Raw genomic sequence first — 20,711 nt, 5'->3', positions numbered from 1 at the left:
CCGGGCGGAAGACTTACGGCTCGCAACAGAAAACAAAATCTTCAACCGTCTGCTGTTACAAGGTTTTCAGTGGATCTGAGACACTTTCTTCTTAGTTGAACAAACGTGTGACTTTTTGCACAGCCTTACTTTGTTAGTTAATTTAGATCACACTACATTAAATATTATTTGTGATATTACGTATGTGTGTGTATGTGTGTGTGTGTGTGTGTGTGTGTGTGTGTGTGTGTGTGTGTGTGTGTGTAGTTTAATGTTTGTGTTGCGTGACTATGATGATTATGAGAAAAAGGAGAGGGTGAAACTTGATGACGACAAATGGTACAAATGGTTGAAATGGCTCTGAGCACTATGGAGCTTAACATCTGCGGTCATCAGTCCCCTAGACGTAGAACCACTTAAACCTAACTAACCTAAGGACATCATCACACACATCGATGCCCGAGGCAGGATTCGGACCTGCGACCGTAGCAGCAGCGCGGTTCCGGACAGAAGCGCCTATAACCACTCGGCCACAACGGCCAGCTTGGTGACGACATGTAACCTAATCTTTGGGAGGAGTACCAAGGGGATCACCAATCTTAGTGTATCCATGCGACGGAGGGATCAGCATCAACAGTTTAACATGTTCTCACTAAATGGGACACATTGGCGCAAAGTCTGGTGATGAGAAACTTTACGCCACCATCGCTCCTCCCTTTGCTGGCTGACTACTTAAGTGAAACGTTTTTTCACCACCAGAATTCGAAACGACTTGCCCTCGGCTCGAGCGGTGCATCATAATCGTTGCTCGAATGGTCAAGAATGTTCTTCAAGCCAATCGGAAATAACTGTGGCCATGTGACGTGGCGCATTGTCATCCGTAAAAATTTCATCGTATGTTGGGCACTAGCACTCCATGAATGGCTGCATATGGTCCCCAAGTAGCCGAATATAAACATTTCTAGTCAGTGATCAATTGTACCAAAGGACTCAGACCATTCGATGTGAACACACTATTACGGAGCCACCACTAGCTTGTTGATAACTTGGATCCATGGCATCACGGATTGTGCGCCACACTAAAACCCTACCATCAGCTCTTACCACCTGACACCGTGACTCATCTGGACAGCCTACAGTTTTCCTGTCGTCTGGAGTGCAGCCGATGTGGCCACAAGACCAGCAGAGGCTCCGCAGCCGATGAAAAAATCAGATGTGTGTGAAATCCTATGGGACCTAACAGCTAAGGTCATCAGTCCCTAACCTTACACACTACTTAACCTAAATTATTCTAAGGACAAACACACACACCCATGCCCGAGGGAGGACTCGAAACTTCGCCGGGACCAGCCGCACAGTCCATGACTGCAGCGCCCGAGACCGCTCGGCTAATCCAACGCGACTGCAGGCGATGACATGCCGTTAGCAAACCTAAATTTGTCAGAACTGTCCTAACGTATACTTTATTTCAAGCAGTGCTGCTTGTCTGTTTGCACTGAAAACTCTACCCAAACGTCGTTGCTGTCGGTCGTTATGTGAATGCCGTCGGCCGCTTGGTTGTCGCTGGTGAGTAGTACCTTGGTATTCTCGGTACAATCTTGACTCAATTACCTAATGATATGTGAAATGGAATATTCCATGCGTCTAGCTTGAACTATCAGTCGGCATCCGTCTGTTAAGTCCCGTCGTGCGGCCGTGATCACGACGGACACCTTTTCATATGAATCACTTGAGTACAAATGACTAATCCGTCAATTTACTGCCTGTTATACCGTGTATACTCAGTACTATCACCATCTTTACATGTGAATATCGCTATTCCAAGACGTTTGTCACCTCAGTATACGTGGAGTAACGCCGATGTTATCCTCGTTTCAAGGAAATATTAGAGGACGCCGAAGATCCTTACTAACCTTGAGAAATTGGGCAGATATGATCAATGGGACAAACCGTTCGCTGCCAATGCTGTTACACATCCGACATTAAAGTCATTAGATAATTGACGGAAAAGCTAGGCGTTAGGTATTCAGGGATGTAGCTCTACTTGTATGAAGACCTGTACTTCAGTATCCAGATAACGTAGCAAGATGGAGGAAAGACTGAAAAAAAGGCCGCATTCATACGACTTTCTCATCACTGAAAAGCGTTAGGCAGCGTAAAACGGAGGAAGGCGTTTAACAGTCTTACAAAAGTAGTTGCATCGAGCATACCAGTTTTGACGCTGAAAACATTTCCCAAAATCTTAGCCAATTATGGAAAAAGTTGAAGGAAAACAGCCGCAAAAAGCAAAAGTTTTTGAAGCTTAAAACTGATACATACAGGTATTTGGGGCATACAGCAAAACTTTGACAACTCATGAGCCCTGTAATAGATGTGATCATCCCAGAATATTTAGTACATACAAAATATTGTGTGGGTGTGAACAGTCTTATGTAGGAGAGACTGTATGATGCACTGAACAGTGCCGTATTTGGGAGCGATAGGTGTTCACGTGTACGGTATCCCGAGAAATCAGGGGTAACAGAAAATCCTCGGGAAAATAGCTACGTAATTCATTCGAAGGGTCACCAAGAATTAAACGGACAAATAGTTCCTGCGGAAGCGCAATAAACGAACCCGTCGTGATTTAAATAATATGTGACAGCGCACTCTATAAAGATGTTGGTCTGCAGCTAAGCAGCGAAAACATTACTTTATTTAGCGCTGGACTGTTACTAGTGACATGGCAGGCGATGGCACGGCTCTATGACGATGGCAGCAGACACCATACGACAATCACACCAGTTAAAAATGGCGAGGGAGCACTAGACCGAATTATTGTGGGTATTTACGCACTTCACACAGGTAGAACCAAGAGAATATTTTATTTGATTATATCGCCATAAGACCATTCTTTCTAAAAATACAGCATTTTTCGAAAAGATCAGCCCAATTTCAAGACACTATATCTACTACGTACATTGTTAGAAACTTTGGTTGTTTCTCAGGATATAGCTATAGATATAGGATTATCTGATGACCCATACGAACACTGTGTCTTCCCTCTATTGTTCACACACTGTGCTACCAAAAGCGCGTACTGTTCTCAGAAGAGTGTAGTCTGGTGGAAGACAGGCGCGAAATCGGAGATTCCGTTAGCACCGCGCTTTCACACCGTAAATAATGGAACAGAGTCCACCGCATGCCTTCAGGGGTATAAACGTTGAGAGTTTTTTCCTGCAGCACTCTTTTGCTCTGCTCTCTCAAGCAGAGTTGGCCACACCTCCACCAGCAGAGCGGAAAGTGGAGAGCAGCATAGCTTTGGCAGAGAAGCGGCTACAGTGCGGCCCGAGAGATACTCCAGTGTTCACAGCACCGACTCTTCCCCCCCCCCCCCCCCCTCATCACCACTACATCTGCCGTAAGCCCACCACAGCCTCCGACGAGGGAGCTAGAGACGCAGGAAACGTGGGGAGTTAATATTCAGTTAGGGTGTCACGCAATTAGCCGCGTTAAATTCGGATAACTTTGCTCACTTCTTTTTTTTTGTGCGGGTTGCTTTCTGCGATGTGTTTTGCGCCGCCCTCCGCTCTTTTTCCTTACCCGAAAACAGCGCTCGTCACGAGATTAGTGGCGCACGAAAAAATTAGCGAGGCTCTCCAAAGGTAGCTCGGTACTTGGGGGTGGGAGGGGAGGGGGGGGAGGGAGGGGCGAAACTGCGAATGTGCAGGCGAAAAGCAACGAGAAAGGGGAACTGTAACGAATGAGAAGCGTGGTGCTGGAGTTTCGGGTAAAAAGGAACAGGTGTGAGGGCGTCATGACTTTCCATCCTTACGACACGGAGAGAGGTTAGTAGGAAGCGCTCTGGCATTTCGGCGTTCGGCCAGCTAAGCAAAGGATCCGCTTAGCTGGGGGTAGCGCTCCGTGCCACTTAGCCAACAGCTCTGTGCGAGCCGCCTTTCAGATTGCTGCGGGGATTCTGGAACCGACGGTTTGCAGAAAATCCTTCAGACGTGACTGGAATAGACCGAGTGCAACGCATACTCGGCCGACTACACGACATAGCAACCGCCGCATCTTGTTACGCCACGCGCTGTAAAGGCTGTCCTACTTCTTTTGATGGTGATGCATTCGGGGGAGCCATAAATTCGGACTACAAATTTTCTCGAATGTTTGCGTATGAGAGTGGATGTACAATAATCATTTCAGGCTATTCATTACTTTGTCTTAGTTACAAACTGGAACTGTTGAGTTCCGTATGTAGGGTATCTAGAACGAATCATATAAAAACCGTTATGTTCTTAAAATCAGTAAAGATACAAAGCTGTCGGTCATTCGTTGTTAAGATATGTTTGTACTGAAATTATCTCCCTCGTTCTAATCATGACAAATATGGCAGGTTTCGACGGCTAAGCAGTAAATATCAGGATTGAAAAGAAACGGAAGAAACGAAAATGCATTTACTCTTTTCTCAATAAAAGCCGTCTACATCGCTGTAATATATTTTTTAATTATTTATGAAGCCGTTTCGACTACTTCCATCATCAGATCAAGACAGATTTGGTAACACAAGGTCAGTATCAGTATCAAATACCTATGAGTAACCGGAGCGTCAACTGTAAGCTGAAGTTGAAGCCCCTAATATTAACAACTATCGTTAGACACGAAATTGCAATGAGCATAACCATGAAAAAGATAACGTGTCAAGGTAACGTATCATGACTGGAGGAACTCGACGATACGATTGTGATACAACGTTTATTACAGTTGTCCTAAAAGTAGAGAACTGTTTGTAAAATTCAGAAGCAGTTTCCCGTAATTTTAACAGGTTTAACAATATTGTCTGGATATCTAAACAATGGAAATGGATACAGCAGGAGACAACAATATGGTACAGTATAGAGGGGAAGAAGAAAATGTTATTTATGACAAGGAGAAAAGTCTGACACAAGAATGCGAATACAAGAGAAGATTTGCAAGCGTAGTGAGTCTGTAGACAGTGATGAAGAATGAGGAGAGAATGGTTTTGCCCAAACTGAATGGAAACTGATTTAACGGGGACAGAAGGAACTTTAGGCTAGGAAATGCACTACGGACAAGCGTTTTGAATACTGGCTTTGTATTGATGAAAGTATTAACGTCATTAAAGAATGGAAGAAGAAAGTTTATTACAGAATGTGGTGGATCCTGTAAGGTGCCTTTTACGTGAGGAAGACATTTTTACCAGTTTTTAATAAATTTTTGCCTCTTATTGACGTATTCACGATAGTTAGGAAGAGCTGTACTCCGTAGCCGGCCATAAGTATGAGAGCATTTCCCACGCTGGCTGGCTAGGTGACGAAGCGACCATATGTCGCGCGTAGTGGGGTGGAGCTCGGCGCTGGACTCAAGCAACAAGCGTCAGCCTGGGAAATATACATGACGGGAAGTACCGCCATCTTGGTGCCAAAGTCACCGAGTTTGTTTATTTATATTCCATAATTAAAGTCATTTATAACAACATGAATACTAGGAGGAGCCTCTGGATGTTTAAAACCATTTATCATAATTGTGCCTCGTTAAAATTCACACCCGGTCATTAACAAACGCATATCTTAGTAAGTACGAACTTGACCGGAAATCCACGAACTGTGACGAAACTAGTAAGAGATACGGACTGCGCACCAAAGTCGGCAGTCAGCGTTAAGAGCTCTTCCTGCCTTGTTCGATGGTAGCCGTGCTCTCGGTTACGAGTAGTTTGTGACATGAGTGTTTCATTATTGGTCTAATAGGAATAAAAGTGAAATTACGGCATTCTGAATGTTAATTTCGAGTAAATAGATACCCCAAAGTTGATCGACAGCAATTTCAGATAATTAGCTTCGACCGACAGAGACATCCAATGCGCCAATGAAGAATCTGCGCGGGACGGCATTTACGAGAGCTGCTCCGCGCACAGGTAGGAGGAAATCCGACGACACGGCCCACCAAGGCGGATCAAGGAAGGTCCGACTTCACTCGCAAATTACGGGTGGAAATGCTGACCAGTTATACTGTACGTCACATATACCACCCTCTACCGACTCGCGGCTAAGCTGAGTAATAACAGTATCAGTTTAGAAGCGAGGGGATCTTGCAATCTGCGGAGTAATGTTTTATGACGAAGTAAGTTCAGGCGGTATTGAAATTACGAGTAGTTCTTTAAACACCTCATTAAGCCGCTAAATTAATTCCGTGAATAATAACATTCACTAGGTGATACGTTGGATCTCATAGAAAACGTAGTCACAGTTGTGAAACGTATTTAAAAACAAAGTTGATGTTTTTGACGTATTTCAAATTACAAAGTGGGAACACATGCATCTTCTACATTGTCCAGAGCCACATATACATCTCTCGCCTACGTAGTAGAGCCTGTGTGTTACGGCCCTTTGGCCATTCTGTATCATTTCTCTTTATCTGTTGCTTTCCGAGTGACATCTCACGTCTGTAATGTGAGTGACTTTGTTAAGACCTCCAGCTGCAATTGTAGCGTAAACTGTGCACTCGAAAAGCTAGTAAAGTTACTCTTCGGCACTTTCGAGAGTTGAATTCACTGAAACAGAACTAATTTGAGAATTTAATGCACTGAGGACACTTCTGAATAAATGTTGGACGTGTTTAATATCTGTTCTGGTTTTTTAGGGGTTATCGTTATTATACAATGAGTTGAGTGAATTTAATTGGGTTTTTAGTAAGAAATGGCAATCACTTTTCGATAGAACTTGAATATTTATCTTATACATCGTTTTGTTAACTTCGTATTTTCTATTATACGAAACTACCTGTTGTTACATTCTGAAAATAGTTTTTACTATTGGACTTAAAAAATTACTGAAACTATCCTTGAAGAAACGCATTATTACTTTAGAATAATAACGAAACAAAAAGACAGATAAAGCTATATTACTTCTGTAATAAAATTTGTGAAGTTACCCAAGAGAAATGAAATTACTTGTACAGCCTCGTTAATTTACCTTAAGCTTGCAAAATACTGCATTCTAGTTCGTTGTTGTTGTGGTCATCAGTCCGAAGACTGGTTTTATACAGCATTCACTGCTGCTCGAATTCTTTTCATCTCTGAATAACTACAGCAATCTACGTCCTCTTGGAAGTGCTTATTGTATTCATCTCTTGGTCTCTCTTTACTGCTTTAACCCCCTACACCTCCCTTCACTGCTAAACTTGTGATGCCCTGATGTCTCGGGATGTGTCCCATCAACTGATCTCTTCTTTTAGACTAGTAATGTAACAAGTTTCTTTTCTCCCCAGTCTATTCAGCACCTCCTCATTGGTTGCACGATATACAGATTTAATCTTCGGTATTCTTTTGTAGCACCATATTTCAAAAGCTTCTATTGTCTTCTTGTCTGGACTGTTTATTGTCCAGATCTCAGTTCAGAATGCTACACTACAGATGGTTCAAATGGCTCTGAGCACTATGGGACTTAAGATCAGAGGTCATCAGTCCCCTGGAACATAGAACTACTTAAACATAACTAACCTAAGGACAACACACTCATCCACGCCCGAGGCAGGGTTCGAACCTGCGACCGTGGTAGTCGCTCGGCTCCGGACTGAAGCGCCTAGGACCGCTCGACTACCGCGGCCGGCTACACTACAGACAATTCAAGTTAACCAATAAATGTCATAAAGCGATCTTCCAAAGCATAGAATTAATTTGAAACATTACATAACCACGTTCTAAAATAGATTGTAATTTCAATGACTAAAATAGCTTTTGGCTTAGTAAACTGTAATTGCAAAATTATGTAGGCTAAAGGACATAAGATACATTCAAGTAATAATAAAAGAAACTGCTATACTGCGTGGTCAGAAATTCCCGTTACAGACTTCTAGCACTTTCAGAGAGGAGTGAGTACATTGTGTTTTGAGTAGGAACCCATGTCCGGAAACGTCATCCAACGAGACTACAGAGCGTCAAAGTTATAGGCGCGGGAGTCTGTAAATGTACGTATACACGAGGTGATTCCTTGATGATGTTACAGACTTTCTAGAATGATTGAGAACGGTAAATGTACTAATTTGATGTAAGGATCCCTGTACCGAAAACGAACGAGTCGAAAGTTGTAAACGAAAACCGTTGAATACAGTTGAATACATGTACCGTTTCTTGTGTTGCGAAGAGTGTAGAGTTGGTAATTTTCAGTGGTGGTAGTGTGGAAAAAAACGGGAAAAAATGTCCAATAAACGTGGGCTCTAAAGTGCGTACCTTAACAGCTATGAACACTGGCTCAGTAGAGGAGGTGTGTTTCACATTAGCGAAGATGAAGGAATGGTCATAGTTCTTCAGGTATGCAATTTAGAGCCCACATTTATTGGAAATTTTTTCTCGTTTTTGTCCACACTACCACCACTGAAACTTACCATCCCTACACTCGTCGCAACACAAGAATTGGTATGTGTATTCAACTGTCAGAGGTATCAGAACGGTTTTCGTTTATAACTTTCGACTCGTTCGTTTCCGGTACAAGGATCCTTGCTTCAAAGTAATACATTTATCGTTCTCCTACACCCTAGAAAGTCTGTAACATCATCACGGAATCACCCCGTGTATACATACATTTACAGACGCCCGCGCCTATAAATTTGACGCTCTGTAGTCTCGTTAGATTACGTTTCCGGACATGGGTTCCTGTTCGTAACCTAGTCCTAGAAGGCTGTAAAAGGAATTTCCGACCACCCTGTATGTCAACCGTGATGTTGTTCCAAAAAAAATGATACAACTTTTCGTAACAGTTAAAAAAATAGAAAAGCCCTCGCCTTTAAACCATAGTGCTGTCGTGTGAGCGGTGTACAATTAATATTTTGCAGTATCTTCAAGCCGCATTTTGAACAGATATTGTTGTTGTTGTGGTCTTCAGTCCTGAGACTGGTTTGATGCAGCTCTCCATGCTACTCTATCCTGTGCAAGCTTCTTCATCTCCCAGTACCTAGTGCAACCTACATCCTTCTGAATCTGCTTAGTGTATTCATCTCTTGGTCTCCCTCTACGATTTTTACCCTCCACACTGCCCTCCAATACTAAATTGGTGATCCCTTGATTCCTCAGAACATGTCCTACCAACCGATCCCTTCTTCTGGTCAAGTTGTGCCACAAATTTCTCTTCTCCCCAATTATATTCAATACCTCCTCATTAGTTATGTGATCTACCCATCTAGTCTTCAGCATTCTTCTGTAGCACCACATTTCAAAAGCCTCTATTCTCTTCATGTCCAAACTATTTATCGTCCATGTTTCACTTCCATACATGGCTACACTCCATACAAATACTTTCAGAAACGACTTCCTGACTATTAAATCTGCACTCGATGTTAACAAATTTTTCTTCTTCAGAAACGCTTCCCTTGCCATTGCCAGTCTACATTTTATATCCTCTCTACTTCCACCATCATCAGTTAATTTGCTCCCCAAATAGCAAAACTCCTTTACTACTTTGTCTCATTTCCTAATCTAATTCCCTCAGCATCACCTGACTTAATACGACTTCATTCCATTATCCTCGTTTTGCTTTTGTTGATGTTCCTTTTATACCCTCCTTTCAAGACACTAAACGCGAATATGGCAAGTCGCCATTTTGTGCTATGACAGGAGAATTTGTGATTCTGGTATCATCCAGGCAGGATAATATTCTGTCGTGATTCAGACATTCCGCGTTGTAAACCAGTAGAGGAGATACACGAAATCCTTTTGTAACAGAGTTGGTCCCATTCCCATGAACGCGATGCAGAAGCATGACCTACACCTCTTATTACGTGATCTAGTGGTTGATAAGCACGGTTGCGAATGCTTACCCGGTAACAAGCCCTTTGGGTGCAATGACTCAGCGTCGTTTAATGGCATTCGTTGTTATGAGCGCCGCTCAAGGTGTGGAGCTATAGTGTTCCTCAGAAATAATAATACACAGCCTCACTATTCCTCGCAAAGCGTGTCACATAGAATAATTATAGGACGTATATGAGGGACATTCTAAAACTGAAGAAAATCTTTTCTCTCTCCAGACTTTTTATTCAAGATAAAGAAAGAAAAATTAATGCCTTAATTATCTTTCTACTTACTCACAATTGGAATTTAAACATTAATCGTAGCTCTTCAGAAGGTGTGTTTTATTTTCTCCATATCAAGGTTACCAAGTTGCTGAACCATTCACTAACGTTCTCTTCCAGATCTTTTTAATTTCCGTACTGCCTTACGCACGAAATATCCTTCAAGTTGGGAAAAATATGACAATCTATATGGGCCAAATCAAGACCTTAGGGCCGATGTTTCTGAACTTTCATTCGTAACCATGTTACCGTCACCGGTAAGTGATCAAAAATCTCCTTACCATCCCTGCTGCTCGTATTTTTGTGTGTTTTATGTTTATCTCTCAAAATTCCAAGAACGTACCCTGCACACATTTTTAAGAAATCCACTAAAATCAGTCGTATGTACGTGCGTATCAGTGTTTTAAAAATGGATACAAACAGTTTCGCTCTCAAAGACATTTATTTCGACTGTAATCGGTTTCGGTTGGTCATTGACCATACCCAGGCCCTCATACAATGATGGTATGTGTCGGCGGTCAGTGGAGCGCGTGTTGTAACTCCAAGAACGTTTACTGCTGGAACTGATTTGGTTATGATTGAAACGTTTCTGAATGCTGGTTAATATGTGGCAAGACTGGTGAGCCCTCTTGAACATTCCCTTCATTAATAACAGTCGGTAGTTGTTGGCTCCCATACCGCAACATAATAAACGTATAACCGTGACCATGGGCAGCGGGAATTACGTAACAACGTAGCACTGCCGATTAATGCAGGAACACAACACACAATGCAGCTTACGTCACAAAAGACTTTAGTACTGCTTGGATTCTTCACTTTCTTGCCAGATTCTCTGATTTGTCACCCACTGCGTTGCGATGGGAAGAAGTATACTTCTATACTGGTCTCCAGCAAGCAGGCTTCACGAACTGACACAGTTCAACTTTTAGATGTGGCAGTAAATTACTCAGCATAGCTGTGGAAGCCTAATTACTTCCACGTCGCAACAAATAAGTTTTTATTCATAAATGTTGTGGTCAGAAGCCATAATGACCTTGTTGATGGACTTCCTCTCCACCTGAAACGTTAGTTGCATAACTTAATACCCGTCATCTGGCAATTAACAATCGGAGTGGAGTAACATTTCCCATTTTCGTAATTTGGTTAAATGATTTTTTAGGCTAAATGGTAGAGTCTTGAACATAAAACTTGTAGTCACTAGAACTCTCGTTATTTTCTAGAAGGAACAATAAATCAGTTTGTCTATAGACATGCCTAATGCAGCACCTGTTACGTGTTTAAACGTTTAAAGCCTTCTGGTCTTTGTGCTACCTAAAGCGCGATTTTCTTCCGAGTCTATAAAGACACATGCTTGACTTTTCGTTCCTTTGTTTGTGTCGCCTCACTGTACTATGAGAAATGCCTGTATATGGAATACAGGTGATTTTTAGACTTTCTCAAATGTATGGAACAGTAGTAGATTGTATAAAATTTCTTTCAACATTGGAAAGCATTGCTCCGCACAGAACACTAATTAGAAAAATAAAATGTTCCTTCCACAGACAAGGAAAATAACTCTGACTAACGACTAAAATGAAAAGAACTACTTTGAAAGGTTATTAAAGCACACTGATGCAACGAGATACAACAAAAATGCCTTTCCCATTTTATTACGATCTTCGCTTATTCATTCGGCATAACGCTGCCACAAGAAAACGTTTGCCCTTCACTCCATTCGGCAACTTTTCTTCTTTAAGGTAATCGTTGTCCAATCAGAAAGAGCGTAGCCTCAATTTTAATCGGAAAAGAGGGGGCGTAATTAAATGGCTGTCACTCAGCTTTGGGGGGCTTTGCCGAATTCAGCCTTCATTGGCAAATTAAAATAGACAGATGAAATCGTTGTGGCGTGGATGAGTTAAGCCGGGAATCGAAATTCTATATCCGCTCCGGAGCAGCCTTTCAATCTGCCAACGAGCTCGATTTGAAGTCTCGTCCTTTCTCACATTAAACGGTTCTTTTTTGGTGTATCTGTTCAGAACTCATTGTAGGCTCCCGGACTTCAATTGCATTTAGATGTTTTCAGTAGCAAATTCAGATGCGTTCTACGTCGGTGCGATAAGAATAAAAACGGAACGTTTTAAACGTTTCATTGCCAGCTTGATGCTATTCAGTAGTACCAAATTAATTTAGTTCGTAAAATGTAGAGAATGACGGAACCAGAATACAAACAGTTGCTTTCTTTTACTAACAGTGATCACAAATTCGTGGCTTCATCGAACTATCTACAGCAGTAGGTACACTAATCGGGTAGACGTCGTGTCTGGTATATACAAGAAACACAATTTTGTTTGTTAGTTATTTTGGTAATGAGATATTGCTAATACTTTATAGTAAGGCTTAAGAGAGATCAGCTTGCATTTCTGGGAATTATTAACACTTCTATATCGTCTTGATATACTAACCAACACTGGACAAAGACCTTGAACAAATCAGTTTAAGCGTCATCACGACGAAAATGATCGGAGAAATTCTCTGTTAGCTCCAGTTATAAGCGTGGTGTCAGCGTCAAAACTGAGGAAACTGAAAGAGCAGACTGGAAGCCTTTAATCTCCGGTGGAACAAGAATTCTGCTGGACAACGTTAAACAGGAAGGATTTTTTGATCTGATTTCAGTTCTAGAATTCCCTTAAGGAAAGCAATGCCTGGTTGCAGGATATATGTCCATCTTCATGCCCATCTCAGAAATTTTTAATGAACAATAATACCTCTCCACATAATTAAGATAATCAAAGCTAAATAGAAGCAACATATATCCTCAGAAAAAAAATCTTATACTTACCCTAGAATGTGAGTCCACAAAGTATGCGTTATTAACAAAAGGGTAAAATGGGTTGAAATATGTCAGCATAGTCCATCCCTGGTACGCGTTTTGCAAGAGAATATTCTTTTGCAATCCTAGGTCTGCCAGAAAGCCTCTCGGAGTGGAAACCACCATTAACTGGAATAAAATACAAGTTGTATAAAAAAGAATCACCGGAGTTTTAAAAAAAATCGTAAGTATTATACTATTAAACTATTTGAGGTATGTGTGTGAACAAGGTATTGTTGGAAAGAGCAACCTCTTAGGTTTTACACGGTTCCCATGGGTAGCAGCAGTTTGCGCCCACTTCAATTCTAGTAAAAGTGGTGTCGGGCAACACAAACCGTTTTGTGCTCTACCTTTCGCGCAGTGCGGGTCAGTAATAACTGTTCAGGGTGCCTTTCGTACTAGGTATGATACGGATCCTCCTACAGCACAGAGCATTAAATGATGGAATGAACGATTCCGAGAAACAGGCATCTGGAAGGGCGGAAATTTTTAAATCAAAAGAATACTAAACGATGGATCGGTCGCACTGATGAATCAGCCTCCAAGTTCACCGCACCTGACTGTATGTGATTATTTCTTCTGGGGTTTTATGAAGGACTCTGTTTACACCAACGTTCAAATGGTTCAAAAGGCTCTGAGCACTATGGGACTGAACATCTGAGGACATCAGTCCCCTAGACCTTAGAACTACTTAAACCTAACTAACCTAAGGACATTACACATTTCTATGCCCGAGAGAGATCTCGAACCTGCGACTATAGCGGTCGCGCGGTTCCAGACTGAAGCCCCTACAAGCGCTCTGCCACTCCGTCCGGCTACACCAACGTTACCAACAACAATGAATGAACTGAGATACCGCATAATAGCAGCTGCGGAAGCTGTAACTCAAGACATACTCGCTGCAGTGTGGGAACGATTTGAATTGACATATTCCGTGCATCTCAAGAACGCATATTGAACTCCTATGAAAAGGAATGACAGAAAACTTTGAGTATCCCTTTCATCAAAAATGCTAAATTCATCGTATATGTTTATTAGTTTCAGAAATATAGACATGCCAAATCGGATGATTTTTTTTTGTACATCCTGTGTATGAAGAACTAACGGCCCTACATCCTAAATCCCTCCTTTAAAATCTTACAAAGGGCCCCACTTAGGAGGCACATGAATCCGCATGAAGTGAGGCAGGCGGTCTTTAGAATTTTTGACTCATTCGCATCAATGTCCTACACCATTTCTTTTATTTATTTAGGAATTGCTGAACTGATTGCTTTAAAGAATGTGAAAATTGAAATGAAGTGAACAATAGGTTGTTCACAAATTCATCAGAAACTGTATTACTTCGTTGTATAAATATTTTCCACCCTTTTATAAATGTCTGGAAGGAAGGAAACGTATGTATCATGTGTTACGTATCAAAATCGATGACATGTTCAAATGTCGTATTTCTTCGGCTACAAAAGACAGTGTCACGACAGTAGACTTAGCGAAAGAACTAAACTAAATTGTTTGGCAACAGTATATAAGACCGAGTAAGATTCTTTTTTATAGTGGTATACAGAAACCAGGATAAACCAATAAATACTTTTTTAATATTTGTGTACTAATATTTGTTTGCAAAATTAAACATCTAAATTTCTGTGCAGTATCAGCGTTTGTTCCATTAGAGTTATCTAAGGAAACGCTTGATTTGTGGCAACTTCAGTTCACGGAAATGACATTTTATCTACCAGAACATTTATTTTTATAATTACTCATCATTGGCTTTTAGCATACATGTGTTTTAGCCATCAAAACTTACATAGATTACGCCAGTATATCAAGACAATATTTCACCTTCGTCAAACACACATTTAGGGTATACATTCAGCCATTTATCTTCAAACGTTACACACTGATCAGCCGGAACATTATGGCAACCTACTTAACAACTGGTATGTATTCTAGGGAAGGGGGGAAGGAGGGGATGTTCTGTGACCACAACGTCACTTTGTCACACCCCAGATGTGTTCGATGGGGTTCAGACGTGGTGAATGGGGCGGGGGGGGGGGGGGGGGGGCAAGGGTAGCACGTCAACTGGAACTGGCCATTGTGTTTACCGTGGTGTTTCTGACTCTATCTGGGAGGAGACTGAGCAGTGGAACGTGTTACTTTTACACATAAACAAGAACGATATGTCACACTACTATACTTTAAAACACAGTTTATATGTAATTCATGTCACACAGTCTCATACGGAACCTACATCCGCGTCCTTTTATATACTGTATATGATAAGATACTGTTATCCCCCTTCCCTTCTGGGCGAAAGAATGAAGGAACAAATGTATTTCTAGTTGCATGCTTGAAGGTAGCAGACTAGCCTGTCTTCTAGAGAACAGTGGGACCAACGTCGGAACAGGTAGCTGCGCTTTCTAAAAGCAAAGAGGTTTCTATTCTTGGTATGGTCCTGTCCGTCCCTTGTCATGTTGGTATAGGAAGCTGCCTCTCTGGTCACTTCCGTGAAGCACCCTAGGTAGGGGCCCACGGTAGCCTGTCTGCGGCGAGCGTCTGAAGTGGTAAGATTTCCAGCAAAGTGCGTCTCTGCTAAGTCCGTAGGACAATGGTTTTCTTAAGTTTAGCCTAACTGAAAATTTAATCACCTTTATTTCAGGTTTATACCTAAAATACGTAATTTTATCTTAAATTGCAACGCAGTGTAATTTGAGTGTGAAGTTCAGAATATCTTCCGCTAGCTGCTTGGTCACTACTTTGCGAGTAAAGTGGAACCACGTGTTGATCAGTAACTCTAAATAAGATCATCAGTCTTAAATGCGAATGTGTGTGATAATGTTACTTAAAAACCGTCTTGATTGCAATTTTTTTTTCATATGACCGGTTTCGGTATGAATAAAGAAAAATTGCAGTCAAGACGGTTTTTAAGTAACATTATAAAATCACTGATTGCTGTTATCCCATAAGACATAATGTCTGCTTTTGCAGAATGTGTGTGATATTATAACGTCTCGTCTTGACAATATTTTTCAATATAGCAATTTTTCTTTATGTTCAACCCACGTGGGGTGTATTTTGTGAGTCCAGTACCAATTGCTTATACAATTTTTTTACCCATCAAGTTAATAGTAAGACGACATTAACCAGTTCGAGGTTTTTCTTTTGTAAATTGCGTTTCGATGTAATTTATTTTAATTACTAAAATTATTGTGGAGCTACACTCTTTGTGTAAACCAAGTTGACCACGTGAAGCATGTCGTATAATCATCAATGTAGCCCTCAGCTATTCCTTTCGGGAAGATTTCACAGAGAGTTAGTATGAATTTAGTATACCAGTGTATGATAATTTCATAACTGACAGGATTGCGTTACGAACGTAACTTCTTTGGGGGAAAATTGAATCGCTTGGTTGTGGTTAATTTCCTCTTGCATATGTTTTAACGCTCTTCGTGTGTTATTTTATGAATGCAGTGTTGTACGCAGTCTCCAAATCTTGGCTCCATGTTTGATGTGTTCCGTAAGATTACAAACTCACATTTTCACAATCCTAAATAAGGCACCAGTTTAATTATGAATCAAGTTTAATATGCTGAAATTTTAACGGAACAATGATCAGTGTTAAAATAAATGTCCAAATATAAACTGTTTTATTTCTTTTATATATATATATATATATATATATATATATATATATATATATATATATATCACCGGTTGTCGTAAGATGACTATTAAAAGATTATAATTAATGTTAGTCTGGTTGGGAATTTGGTAAGCTAGACTGGATACCTGGTGAAACAGTTGTTCAGTAATGCAAGGTCAACTTCCCCAGATAGCTCACAGCGTTTAACCAGCTTTTATTGTCTTGAATATCAGCACAGCTTCCAGAACAACTTAATGCATCAACATTACAACGTGCGCATTTCAGGCGTAGTTGCCGAAGTCACGGTGTCACATTGGCGCATGAATGGGTCGTCCGTCGACTGCGGGAGCCCATCGTTAGGAGTTTTCGGTGCACTGTGTGTTCACACACACTTGTGCACTACCCAGCATTAAAGTCTGATTTTAGTTTCGTCACAGATCGCCACGTGCAGCGTTATACCGGTCTACCCGGCCCACGACGTCCGACATCTGTAATGAGGGTTGGTCGCCCCACCCCACTACCTCTGGAAGTGCTTTCATCTTGGTGTCGCCAGTCCTTGAAGAGATTGACCACAGCAAGCTCGAACACCCGACAAGTAGCGCAGTTTCCGAAATACTCGTGCATAGCCTCCAGGCCATCACAATCTGCCCTTAGTCAAACTCATATCGTTTGCCTCCCCCTATACTACAAACGGACAGGACGCTCACTGATATAGCACGCAACGTGTGTGTGTCTGAAGGCACTCATTCTTCTACAGGTGACGCTGCCATCGCCTGGACGGTTTTATATCCATAGTAGGTCGGTGGTCATGTAATATTCTGGCTTATCAGTGTATGTATTCACGTAAACTACTAGACGCAGATAATATCTAACCACTAGCTTACATTAAAGCAGTTATTTAGTTAGTGAAGAAGTTTCAAGGGCCACCATTCCTTCTACATTTTGATGTCTTCTTGGGCTGTAACACTCGCTATTGCATTATACTCCTTTTTTGTTGTATCTCCTAGGACTGGAGTAGTGCAAAGTCGCTGGCAGGACAAAGACTCTAAAGCTCTTTACGAATTTTACTGTACCATTCTAATAGCGCTTACACTGACATAAAATTGGATTTACGAGAGCCGTTCAAAAAGTAATTTTTTTCCTGAAAGCTGGTTTGTTTTATTTAGGATTCCAGTAGACCGTGTTATTTTACACATTTTTGGATACAAAACCCTATTTTCCTACATTACTTTCATTCAATTCGAAGGCCTTACACGACCTTACTGGGGGGGACCTGTGTGCCAGTGTGGTACCACTGCACTCGCCGAACTCGGAGCCAACGCCCTGCTGCATCGAAAACCTCCCATTCGTCCCTTCAGAGTCCAAGAAGGCTATCGCCGTGATTACCATCTGAGTGTGCGGCTTCGAACTTTTTCTTCGAATAAGAAGTGGTGTGACGCCCCTGCATGGATTGCCGTTTTGTTTCCCGTTCGAAGTGATGAACCCGTGTTTCATCGCCCATGACACAGTGTGAGCACTACCAACAGAGACAGCCTTGCACAACGACTCACAGTGCTGTTGTTCACAGCCATATTTCCATAGACATTCTGCAAGCGCTTGTGAATAACTGCGATACCCTGGTCTTCCACCAAAAGAAACTCAATGAGAGCTCTCTGCATGGAAAGCACCTCCATTATAGAACCCATTGTGGAGGTTAAGTGTAGTGCCACCATGTACTGGAACAACGTGAAGCAATAGGGGCTGAAGCGAGAATATTCCACGGTGTCTCACAACAAATTCTACATTTGTAATCGAAACGAGCCAATGAAGAAATGCAATGCACTACTTTGTGGCCGTCCCTCGAACGACGGCAATAATTACATAATCACTATGACAGTTGTGTGTCTCCAGTAGGCCGGTTCTGTGTAGGTAGGGAAGGGTGGAGGGGGGGGGGGTTGGGGGGGAAAGATCCACAACTGAGATATATTATTTTCCCTGAATGTTGTCAGGAGTTTATAAGCCATGGCTATCTTGGTATGAATGGCTGTACAAAAGCTTAACTTTTTTGGCTTTCGTTCCATTCTTCCTGACACGAAAGAATCGCTTGTTGTTTTAGTTTCAGGAGATAATCTCTAAACGGTATTTTTATTTTCACACGTCTTCCACTTTTAACTGTAGCTCTCTCCCGTCGATCAACTTCATCACTGTATTTAACACCGAAATGAGGTTTAATCCACGCACATTTTATGATTTTACCTAGCTTCTTTGCTTGATGATAGACATCTACAATGTCGAAAGTGCATTAATTAGTTCTTTTATTCCGATTCCCGCTACTAATAAGTCGAAAGTTGGTGACTGCTGACGCGCGGTTGATTTTGTGAGGTAACGGGCGAATTGTGGCGCCCTGAAAATATTTTTAAGTTGGCGTGGCCGCCTGGGCCGCTCGGCCACGTGGTGGCGAACGTTAGCCTGACGAGAGGGGTAGCCCCAGCGCGTGATCCAGCCACGTGGCTGTAAATTCCATTGTTTCCATTGTGACGCTGTTTAGATGAAGGAGACATTCCAGAAGTGCCAAAGATGGCGGAATTTGTGAAACCTTAATGATAGACATTTCACTGTTCGTATAGAAATTAATAATAGCCAGATGAATCATGATACCTCAAAAAGAAACATGTACGTTACCATTACTTGAACGACGATTCTGATGGTGCAATCACAATTTAAATGTATTTATAACTTTAAATTTTTGTATCTGGCGGTAAATTATACAACTAACACCCAGCAACGATTTTCCAAAATGTAAACGCTTCATCCGATTTTGCCGATCGCCGTGTCTTTAGAAAGCTATTAGTGTAAACCTAAAGTGGTATGAATTACAGGCATGCAACGTTTAATAGTAACGAGTTATTGGAGTTCAAAGTGGCCGATTACTATCGATCGCGTCAAGCCATAAGTACTCTACAGTTACACGAAAAAACGGTAGCAGCATGCTTATAAATATATTTATTTATCTATGTCGTTCTTTATATCTGATATGTACTATTCATGAAGAAATTGGTTAAATATTTACTGTGTTTTAGAAGGCACAGAGACATTAGGCTACTGGACTACCTTTTGTTCTATTCCGTTGGTATATGTTTATTTAATTTCTTTCTTTATCTAATAATGTGTATTAGACCGTGTTTATGATCCAGCCGTAGGAATATTTATTTAATTTCCAGAACTTAAATGTAAATCCATTATTTCGAATACGATTCATTATGTTTGTGAGTGTACGTTGGCTTCAAGACAGGGCGGGAGCGCTCTAGCCGATCACACCGATCGTTGCAGGGGAGGAACATCGTTTCGGGAGAGAGGACACGGTGGTAGTTCGGAACGGTGAAGCGCGAGGGACGGTTGCACAGGACACAGACAGTCGTGATAGACTGGAGAGTGTGGAGCGGTTTTCGGGTGGTCGCAACAGATAGAAATACTTCGGAGTGCCGACTTTTGCACTTGTGCGATTTCCGTGGCTTCTACAGTGAAGATGTCGTGTTCGTTTACAAGTGAATACCTCGCGAGCTTTGTTGTCATTCGTTACTAATTACGTGCAGTAGGAATCTATTGTTTCCCTGTTATTCAATTTATGTTTTATTTAACTGCTAGACCACTGACACAAATAAGTGTTTTGCAGAAATATACCGCATTCTCAAAAGTACTTCTATTATCACACTCATAATTTAAAGTCGTTAAGATAGTACATGGAGATTTTATTAAATTGCAATCTTTCATTTATAAATTTATACGGCACTTTCATAATTAGCAATTGCCGAGTGATAGAAACCTTCGACCATTCATGTGTTTATTCATATCGTATACCGACTGTAGGCCCGGCAGTATTGGCCCTGTAATGCGGCAACTACGTATCCCAGGCCCTAGACAACGAAACCAGCCAAAACTTTTAATATTGCAACTCTGAGTCGCAGGTTACGTAGTTGTGGGCCACCTCATTTCATTAATTTTCTGTTTGAGAGCCCACAGTTTTGAGGAAAATGAGACATTTTATTGCCTATATTAGATTAAATTTTTCACCTAGAAATATGGAAGCTTTGCCTGGTAGTTGAAAATTCTGCGGTTTGCATGAAAATGCAGTGAGACGAAGAGGCCATGTGGACGCACTTTAATGACTTACACATGTCATGAGCACAATTTTTTATTATTTTG

Source organism: Schistocerca gregaria, chromosome 6, assembly GCF_023897955.1.
Source record: "Schistocerca gregaria isolate iqSchGreg1 chromosome 6, iqSchGreg1.2, whole genome shotgun sequence".
NCBI lineage: Eukaryota > Metazoa > Arthropoda > Insecta > Orthoptera > Acrididae > Schistocerca > Schistocerca gregaria.
The sequence above is the reverse complement of the archived record's forward strand: the minus strand, read 5'-3'. Positions refer to the sequence as shown.